This window comes from Pongo pygmaeus, chromosome 10, assembly GCF_028885625.2.
Source record: "Pongo pygmaeus isolate AG05252 chromosome 10, NHGRI_mPonPyg2-v2.0_pri, whole genome shotgun sequence".
Classification (NCBI taxonomy): domain Eukaryota; kingdom Metazoa; phylum Chordata; class Mammalia; order Primates; family Hominidae; genus Pongo; species Pongo pygmaeus.
In genome coordinates, this window is record NC_072383.2 from 110,009,951 (window position 1) to 110,019,329 (window position 9,379).

The following is a 9,379-nucleotide window of genomic DNA, read 5'->3' on the forward strand; positions in this document are numbered from 1 at the left end:
TCCCAGGCTCAAACCATCCTCCCATCTCAGCCTCCCAAGTAGCTGGGACTACAGGCATGTGCCACCACGCCTGGCTAATTTTTTTTTTTTTTTTTTTTTTGTATTTTTGGTAGAGACGGAGTTTCACCATGTTGCCCAGGCTGCTCTCGAACTCCTGCACTCAAGCAGTCCTCCCACGTCGGCCTCCTGAAGTGCTGGGATTACAGGCATGAGCCACCATGCCTGGCCCAGGCAAAAGATTTTAACAGATATTTTATAAAAAGCTGTAACCTGGGCCGGGCGTGGTGGCTCACGCCTGTAATCCCAGCACTTTGGGAGGCCGAGGTGGGTGGGTCACAAGGTCAGGAGATCGAGAACATCCTGGCTAACCTGGTGAAAACCCGTCTCTACTAAAAATACAAAAAATTAGCTGGGCATGGTGGCGTGCGCCTGTAGTCCCAGCTACTTGGGAGGCTGAGGCAGGAGAATGGCGTGAACCCAGGAGGCAGAGCTTGCAGTGAGCCAAGATTGCAGCACTGCACTCCAGCCTGGGTGACAGAGTGAGACGGTCTCAAAAAAAAAAAGCTATAATATGATATACTGGCTAATAAGCAATGAAAAGATGCCCAGTGTCATTACACGTCAGAGAAATGCAAATTGAAACCAAATGAGCTAATACCATGTTCCAATTAGAAAGGCCAAAATTAAAAAGACTGACAACACCAAGTGCTGGTGAGGATGTGGAATAACTGAACGTCCATACTGCTGATGGGAAGGTAGAATGGTATAGCCACTCTGGAAAACAAATTGGCAATTTCTTGTAAAAATGAACAGAAACTCTGCCAGACAAGGTGGCTCATGCCTGTCATCCCAGCACTGTGGGAGGCTGAGGTGGGCGGATTCACCTGAGGTCAGGAGTTTGAAACCAGCCTGGTCAACATGGTGAAACCCCGTCTCTACTAAAAATACAAAAGTTTGCTGGGCATGGTGGTGGGCGCCTGTAATCCCAGCTACTTGGGAGGCTGAGGCAGGAGAATCGCTTGAACCTGGGAGGTGGAGTTTGCAGTGAGCCGAGATCGCACCACTGCACTCCAGCCTGGGTGACAGAGCAAGACGCCGTCTCAAAAAAAAAAATAAAAAGGCCAGGTGCAGTAGCTCACACCTGTAATCCCAGCAGTTTGGGAGGCCAAGATGAGTGGATCGCCTGAGGTCAGGATCGAGACCAGCCTGACCAATATGACGAAACCCCGTCTCTACTAAAAATACAAAAATTAGCCAGGCGTGGTGGCGTGTGCCTGTCGTCCCAGCTACTCGGGAGGCTGAGGCAGAAGAATCGTTTAAACCTGGGAGGCGGAGGTTGCAGTGAGCCCAGATTGCACCACTGCACTCCAGCCTGGGTGACAGAGCAAGACTCTGTCTCAAAAAAAAAAAAAAAAAAGAACAGAAACTCACCATGTACAACCCAGTAATCCCACTCCAAAGTATTTACCAAAGGAAAATGAAAACATGACCACACAAAGACCTGTATGCGACTATTCATAGCAGCTTTATTCAGAAACACCAGAAACTAGCAACAACTCAAATATTCATCCACAGATATATGGAGAAACAAATTGTGGTACATCCATTTGATGGAATAGTGCTTAGCCATGAAAAGAAATACAGTTCCCATTGACATTAAATAACCAGGAGAGCCAGCCACGATGGCTCATGCCTATAATCCCAGCACTTTGGGAGGCCGAGGCGGGCGGATCACCTGAGGTCAGGAGATCAAGACCAGCCTGGCCAACATGGTGAAACCTCGCCTCTACTAAAAATACAAAAATTAGCTGGGCGTGGTGGCATGTGCCTGTAGTCCCAGCTACTCGGGAGGCTGAGGCAGGAGAATCGCTTGAACCCAGGAGGTGGAGGTTGCAGTGAGCCAAGATTGCGCCATCGCACTCCAGCCTGGGCAACAAGAGAGAAACTCCATCTCAAAAAAAAAAAAAAGAAGAAGAAATACATGCGACAACCTGGATGCCTCTCAAACATTGAGATTCTGAGCAAAAGATGCTGGCTGGGTCCAAGTGAAAGATGATGGTGGCTTGGAAAAGGGAACAGCTTTGAAAAACTGTACAAGATGGTCACAGGTTAGAAGTGGGAGGTGAAGGGATGGGAGGAATCGATGCGGTGGCCAGGTTCCTGGTCTGGACATCTCAGCAACTTGAGCAGGGGGACAGGACCAAGACTCAGAGAAAAGAGTATAAGTTTGGTTTTAAACATGCGGAGAGACTCATTACATGTGAAACAGCCAACATCACCTCTTCTAGGAAGGCCTCCTTGACTACCTGCTCTATGGCCACCCCCATCATTGCCAACCCTTGCTGATTTCATTTTCTCCACAGCTCTCATCACCGCCTGAGAAGTTTCTTGTCTATTTATCTGTTCGGTGTCCATGAACACAGGAATCTTTATCTTCTTGCCCACCACCAGATCTCCAACACCTGTCTCTATACCTAGCACACAGTAGGTGCTCAGTAAATGCTTGTGGGATGAATGGAGCACCACCTCTGGGATGTAATCTCCGTGAAAGCTGAGGCTTTTGTTTTAGCACTGCCATGTTCCCAGCACGTGGCACACAGCAGGTCTTCGCTAAGTGCTTGTTAGACGAAGAGAGTACCCACAAAAAGACAGTCCCGCCTTCTCATGAGAAGGCAGGCTCCCAGCCCAGCCCTGGCTATGGATGTTTTAGCAGGGTAGGGTTTCCCGCTGAGCTTCCCACACCCTGTCCCCTTCCCCAAGGCCTCTTATCCACTTCCACCATGCTGTCAGCAAACTCAGATCCCATACTTTGTGTGTGCCTCACATTTCACAGATCTGCCCTGGCTCAATGCGTTGTTGGTCACAGTCAGAAGCAGGTCCCTGAGCCTTTGACCCACGGCATGGGGAAATGAATGCCTGGTCAGGTCAGGGACTCTTGGTTGTGTGATCCTGGGGAAGCCCCTCCCTGCTCTGGGCTTCACTCTTCAGGGGAGACAGGGCTTATGGACCTTGGAGAATAGATGTGTGGTGCCCCCAGAAAGACACACACACACACACACATACACATACACACACACACACACACAGTTCCATGGAAGGCATTTTGCCCATTCCCTCTGCCTGGGCAATCAGAGCGGTCTGTGCCCCTGGCTATGATGAGGGGTTCAAGGATAGACATGTGACCCATGCCTGGCCAGCCAGGCTCAGACCTGAGACCCTGTTAAGTGGGAGGAGCAACACCTGCCCCGATGGGACAGAGCCTGCCTGATAGTGAAGCCAGTGCAGAGGGAAGATGTGGAGGGAGAAGGCTACCTAGGCAGCATCAGTGGAGCCCCTGGATTCTGGGCCAACACTAACGCTGGCATCATTCCCAGGGCAGAAGGGCAAGGTGGAGTATCCCCAAGTCTAGATGTTCACCAGGAAAGGAAAATGCCAGGCATATGGACATATGGGCCTTGATATGGGGGAAATTCCAGGGGGCCTGCGAATCTTGGTTCTCAGAGCCCCTCATGCTGGAGTCAAAGGTTGTCCTGGGTGAAGGAGGCAGACATCAGAGAGCATGAACCTGGCTTTTTTTTTTTTTGGTGGGGGGGAGGTGCGGGGGGTTCCTTTTATTCATTTTTTTTAATTGAGGTAAAATTCACAAAACAAAAAGTTAACCATTTTAAACTGAATAATTTAGGGCCGGGCATGGTGGCTCATGCCTGTAATTCTAACACTTTGGGAGGCCAAGGCGGGAGGATCACTTTGAGCCCAGGAGCTAGAGACCAGCCTGGGCAATACAATGAGATCCCATCTCTCCAAAATTTTTTTTTAATTAGGGTCTCATTGAATATGGCCACTGCTTTTAGGGTTCCTATGTCTCTCTTCACAATCCGAGCCAGGCCTGCATGCCAGCAACCGTTTTCTAAGGGACCTGCATTTAGTGTTGATCTTGGTTCCACCAACTCTTGTGTGGGTATTGTCCAGCACAAAAAGGTAAAGTTAATGTCAATGATTGGGGAAACTGAACCACTCCAAGCTATGTCACCTTTACGGCTACTGAACGATTGATTGGTGCTGCCACAAAGAATCAAGTTGCAATGAACCCCAACAACACAGTTTTTGATGGCCAACGTCTTATTGGATGCGGATTTGATCATACTGTTGTCTGGTCTGATAAGAAGTACTGGCCCTTCATGGTGGTGAGTGATGCTGGCAGGCCCAAGGTCCAAGGAGAGAACAAGGGAAAAACAAAAAGCTTCAGGTCAGGTGTGGTGGCTCACACCTGTAATCCCAGCACTTTGAGAGACTGAGGTGGGTGGATTGCTTGAGCCCAGGAGTTCGAAACCAGCCTGGGCAACATGGTGAAACCCTGTCTGTACTAAAAATACAAAAATTAGCCAGGTGTGGTGGCATGTGCCTCTAGTCCCAGCTACTCAGGAGGCTGAGGCAGGAGGATCGCTTGAACCCGGGAAGTCAAGGCTGCAGTGAGCACTCCAACCTGGGCACTCCAACTACTGGGCAACTACTGCACTCCAACCTGGGCAACAGAATGAGACCCTGCCTCAAAACAAAAAACTTCTATCCAGAGATGTTCCCTGTGGTTGTGACAAAGATGAAGGAAATTGCAGAAGCCTACCTTGGGAAGACTGTTACCAATGCTGTGCTCACAGTGCCAGCCTACTTTAATGACTCAGCATCAGGCTACCAAAAAGATGCTAGAACTATTGCTGGTCTCAGTGGACTTAGAATTATCAATGAGCCAACTGCTGCTGCTATTGCTTATGCCTTAAACCAAAAGGTTGGAGCTGAAAGAAATGTGCTGATCTTTGACCTGGGAGGTAGCACTTTTTAAAATTTTATTTATTTATTTTATTTTATTTTATTTTATTTTATTTTATTTTATTTTTTGAGACAAGGTCTCATTCTGTCACACAGGCTGGAGTGCAGTGGCACGATCTTGGCCTACTACAACATTGCTCTCCTGAGCTCAAGCGATCCTCCCACCTCAGCCTCCCAAATAGCTGGGACTACAGGTGTTTGCCACCATGCCCAACTAATTTTTGTTTATTTTTCGTAAAGATGAGGTCTCACTATGTTGCCCAGGCTGGTCTCAACCTCCTGGGATCAAGAGAGCCTCCCACCTTGGCCTCCTAAGTAGCAGGACTATAGGCGTGCGGGAGGTGGCACTTTTGATGTGTCAGTCCTCACTATTGAGGATGAAATTTTTGAAGTCAAATCTACTGCTGGAGAAGGTGGAGAAGACTTTGCAACCAAATGGACAGCCGTTGCATTGCTGAACTCAAGTGCAAGCATAAGAAGGACCTCAGTGAGAACAGGAGAGCTGGCCGGGCATGGTGGCTCATGCCTATAATCCCAGTACTTTGGGACGCCAAGGTGGATGGATCATTGAGATCAGGAATTCAAGACCAGCCTGGCCAACATGGGGAAACCCCATCTCTACTAAAAATACAAAAGTTAGCTGGGTGTGGCTGGGCACGGTGGCTTATGCCTGTAATCCCAGCACGTTGGGAGGCTGAGACAGGCAGATCACAAAGTCAGGAGATTGAGACCATCCTGGCTAACACAGTGAAACCCCGACTCTACTAAAAATACAAAAAATTAGCCGGGCGTGGTGGCACGTTCCTGTAGTCCCAGCTAGTCGGGAAGCTGAGGCAGAAGAATCGCTTGAACCCGGGAAGAGGAGGTGGCAGTGAGCCGAGATCACACCACTGCACTGCAACCTGGATGATAGAGCGAGACTCCATCTCAAAAAAAAAAAAAAAATTAGCTGGGTGTGGTGGCAGGCACCTGAAATCCCAGCTACTTGGGAGGCTGAGGTAAGAGAATCACTTGAACCCAGGAGGCAGAGGTTGCAGTGAGCCAAGATCGCATCATTGCACTCCAGCATGGGTGACAGGAGCAAGACTCTGTCTCAAAAAATAATTTTTTTTCCAAAAATTAGCCAGGCATAGTGGTGGGCGCCTGTGATCCCAGCTATTCAGGAGGCTGAGGCATGAAAATTGCTTGAACCCAGGGGGCAGAGATTGCATTGAGCAGAGATCAGGCCACTGCACTCCAGCCTGGGTGACAGAGGGAGACTCCGTCTCAAAAAAAAAAAAAAGAAAAAGAAAGAGCTGCCCCCACACCTTCATGCGGCTTGTGAACATGCAAAGTGTACTCTCTCTTCCAGCACCCAGGCCAGTATTGAGATTGATTCTCTCTAGGCAGGAATTGACATCTATACCTCCATTACCATGCCCGATTTGAAGAATCGAATGCTGAAATGTTCCATAGCATCCTGGACCCCGTAGAAGAAGCCCTTTGAGATGCCAAACTAGACAAGTCACAGATTCATGACATCACCCTGGTTGCTGGTTCGGCTTCTAACTGCAAGATTCAGAGCTTGCCCAAGACTTCTTCAATAGAAAAGAACTGAAGGCTGGGCATGGTGGCTCATGCCTGTAATCCCAACAGTTTGGGAGGCTGAGGCAGGAGGATCACTTGAGCCCAGGAGGCTGACACTGCAGTGGGCCATGACTGTGCCACTGCACTCCAGCGTGGGCAACAGTACGAGACCCTGTCTCAAAAAAACAAACAAAACTGCATAGGAGCGTTGACACTGATGAAGCTGTTGCTTACGATCCAGCTACCCAGGTAGCCATCTGATCTGGAGACAAACCAGAAAATGTTCAAGACTCATTGCTCCTGGATGTCCCTCCTCTTTCCCTTCCATTGAAACTGCTGGCGGAGTCACGACAGTCCTTGTTAAGCGTAATAGTACCATTCCTACCAAGCAGACACAGACCTTCACTACCTGCTCTGGCAACCGGCCTGCTGTGCTTACTCAGGTTTATGAAGGCGAGCATGCCGTGAGCAAGGATAACGGCCTGCTTGGCAAGTTTGAACTCACGGGCATACTTCCTGTGACAGTGTTCCTCACACTGAAGTCACTTGACACTGATGCTAGTGACATCCTCAGTGTCTCTGCTGTGGACAAAAGTACAGGAAGCTGGGTGTGGTGGCTCACGCCTGTAATCCTAGCATGTTGGGAGGCCAAGGCAAGTGGATTGCTTGAGCCCAGGAGTTTGAGACCATCCTGAGCAACAATAGTGAAACCCCATTTCTACAAAAAAATACAAAAAAATTAGCCGGGTGTGATAGGGTGCACCTGTAGTCTCAGCTACTTGGGGGTGCTGAGGCAGAAGGATCACTTGAGCCCAGGAAGTCGAAGCTGCAATGAGCCGAGTTTGCACCACTACACTCTAGTCTGGGCAACAGAGCAATGTCTCAAAAAAATAAAAAATAGAACAGGAAAAAAGAACAAGATTACTATCACTAATGAATGACAAGGGGCGTTTGAGCAAGGAGGACATTGAGCATATGGTCCAGGAAGATGAGCAGTACAAAGCTGAAGATGAGAAGCAGTGGGTCAAGAATTCATTTGAATCCAATGCATTCAACAGGAAAGCCACTGCTGAAGATGAGAAAAGTCAAGGCAAGATTAATGGTGAGGACAAACAGAAGATTCTTGACAAGTGTAATGAAATTATCAACTGGCTCCATAAGAATCAGATGACAGAGAAGGAAGAAATTGATCGTCAGCAGAAAGAGCTGGAGAAAGGCTGTAACCCCATCATTACCAAGCTGGACCCAAGTGCAGGAGGACCGCCAGGAGGCTCACCTGGGGGAGTCCCTGGTAATGGAGCTCCTCCTTCTACTTCCCTACTTCCTCAGGGATTCAGCCATAGAAAAGAATGAAGGACTGATACACACCACAATGGGATGAGCCTCAAAACCATGATGCTAAGAGACAAAGCCAGTCACAAAGAAACACGTAGTGTCCCTACTTCCTCAGGGACAACCATTTAAGAGGTTGATTAGGTCGGGCGCGGTGGCTCACCCCTGTAATCCCAGCACTTTGGGAGGCCAAGGTGAGCAGATCACGAGGTCAGGAGATCGAGAACATCCTGGCTAACACAGTGAAACCCTGTCTCTACTAAAAATACAAAAAATTAACCGGGCGTGCTGGCGGGCACCTGTAATCCCAGCTACTCGGGAGGCTGAGGCAGGAGAACGGCATGAACCCAGGAGGTGGAGCTTGCAGTGAGCCGAGATGGCGCCAATGCACTCCAGCCTGGGTGACAGAGCGAGACTCCATCTCAAAAAAAAAAAAAAAAAGAGGTTGATTAAGCCAACCCCAATATAAAGATCACATGATTCCACATAGCCAAAACACTGAAGAACCCAAATTTGTAACAAATTCTGTGGCAGTTTTAATGCTGAGCTGCTAGGGGCCAGGTGTAGTGGCTCACAGCTGTAATCCCAGCACTTTGGGAGGTTGAGGCAGGTGAATCACTTGAGGTCAGGAGTTCGAGATGAGCCTGGCCAACATGGTGAAACCTGTCTCTACTAAAAATACAAAAATTAGCTGGGCATGGTGGTGCACACCTGTAATCCTGGCTACTCAGGAGGCTGAGGCAGGAGAATCGCTTGAACCTGGGAGGTGGAGGTTGCAGTGAGCAGAGATTGCGCCACTGCACTCCAGCCTGGGTGACAGAGTGAGACTCTATCTCAGTAAATAAATAAATAAATAAATGAAGTCGAGCTGCTAGAGTAAATTACTGGACATTCTCAATGCTTATATGGAACATGTGGAAGTAACATTGTAGTGTATAAGCACGGTATTGTAAGTGGAAAATGCAATGTCTTAAATAAAACTATTTAAAATTGGCACCTCCCAAAAAAATAGCCAATCTGGGTGGCAGGCACCTGTATTCCAAGCGACTCAGGAGGCTGTGGTGGGAGGATTGCTTGAGCCCAGGAGGTGGAGGCTACAGTGAGCCATGATTGCTCCACCGCACTCCAGCCTGGGTGATGGAGCGAGACCCCATCTTGAAATAAATACATAAATAAATAAAGTGAACAATTCAGCAGCATTTAGTACATTCACAACATTATGAAGCTACCACCTCTATCAAGTTCCAAAACTTTTATTTTTCCTTTTTACTTTGATAATTGAAAGCATTGATCGTTCTAAAACATTTTTATCACCCCAAAAGGAAAAACCGTGTATCCATTAAGCAGTCACTCCCCATTGCCCCTCCCCCCAGCCCCTGGCAACCAGCCATCTGCTCTCCGTCTCTATGGGTTTCCCTATTCCGGACATTTCATATGAATGGAATCAACACTACATGTTTCTTTGTGACTGGCTTCGTCTCTTAGCACAGTGGTTTTGAGGCTCATCGCATTGTGGCGTGTATCAGTCCTTCATTCTTTTCTATGGCTGAATCATGTTCCCTTGTATGGATACCCTGTATTTTTTTTTGAGACAAGATCTCATTTTTTTCCCCAGGTTGGAGTGCAGTGGCACAATCATGGCACACTGCAGCCTCAG

At 48.3% G+C, this 9,379-nt stretch overlaps 1 pseudogene; it reads left to right on the plus strand.

The window, feature by feature from the left end:
• Positions 1 to 3,858: 3,858 nt before the first annotated feature.
• On the plus strand, positions 3,859 to 7,743 carry LOC129010773 (heat shock cognate 71 kDa protein-like; annotated as a pseudogene).
• Positions 7,744 to 9,379: the final 1,636 nt, after the last annotated feature.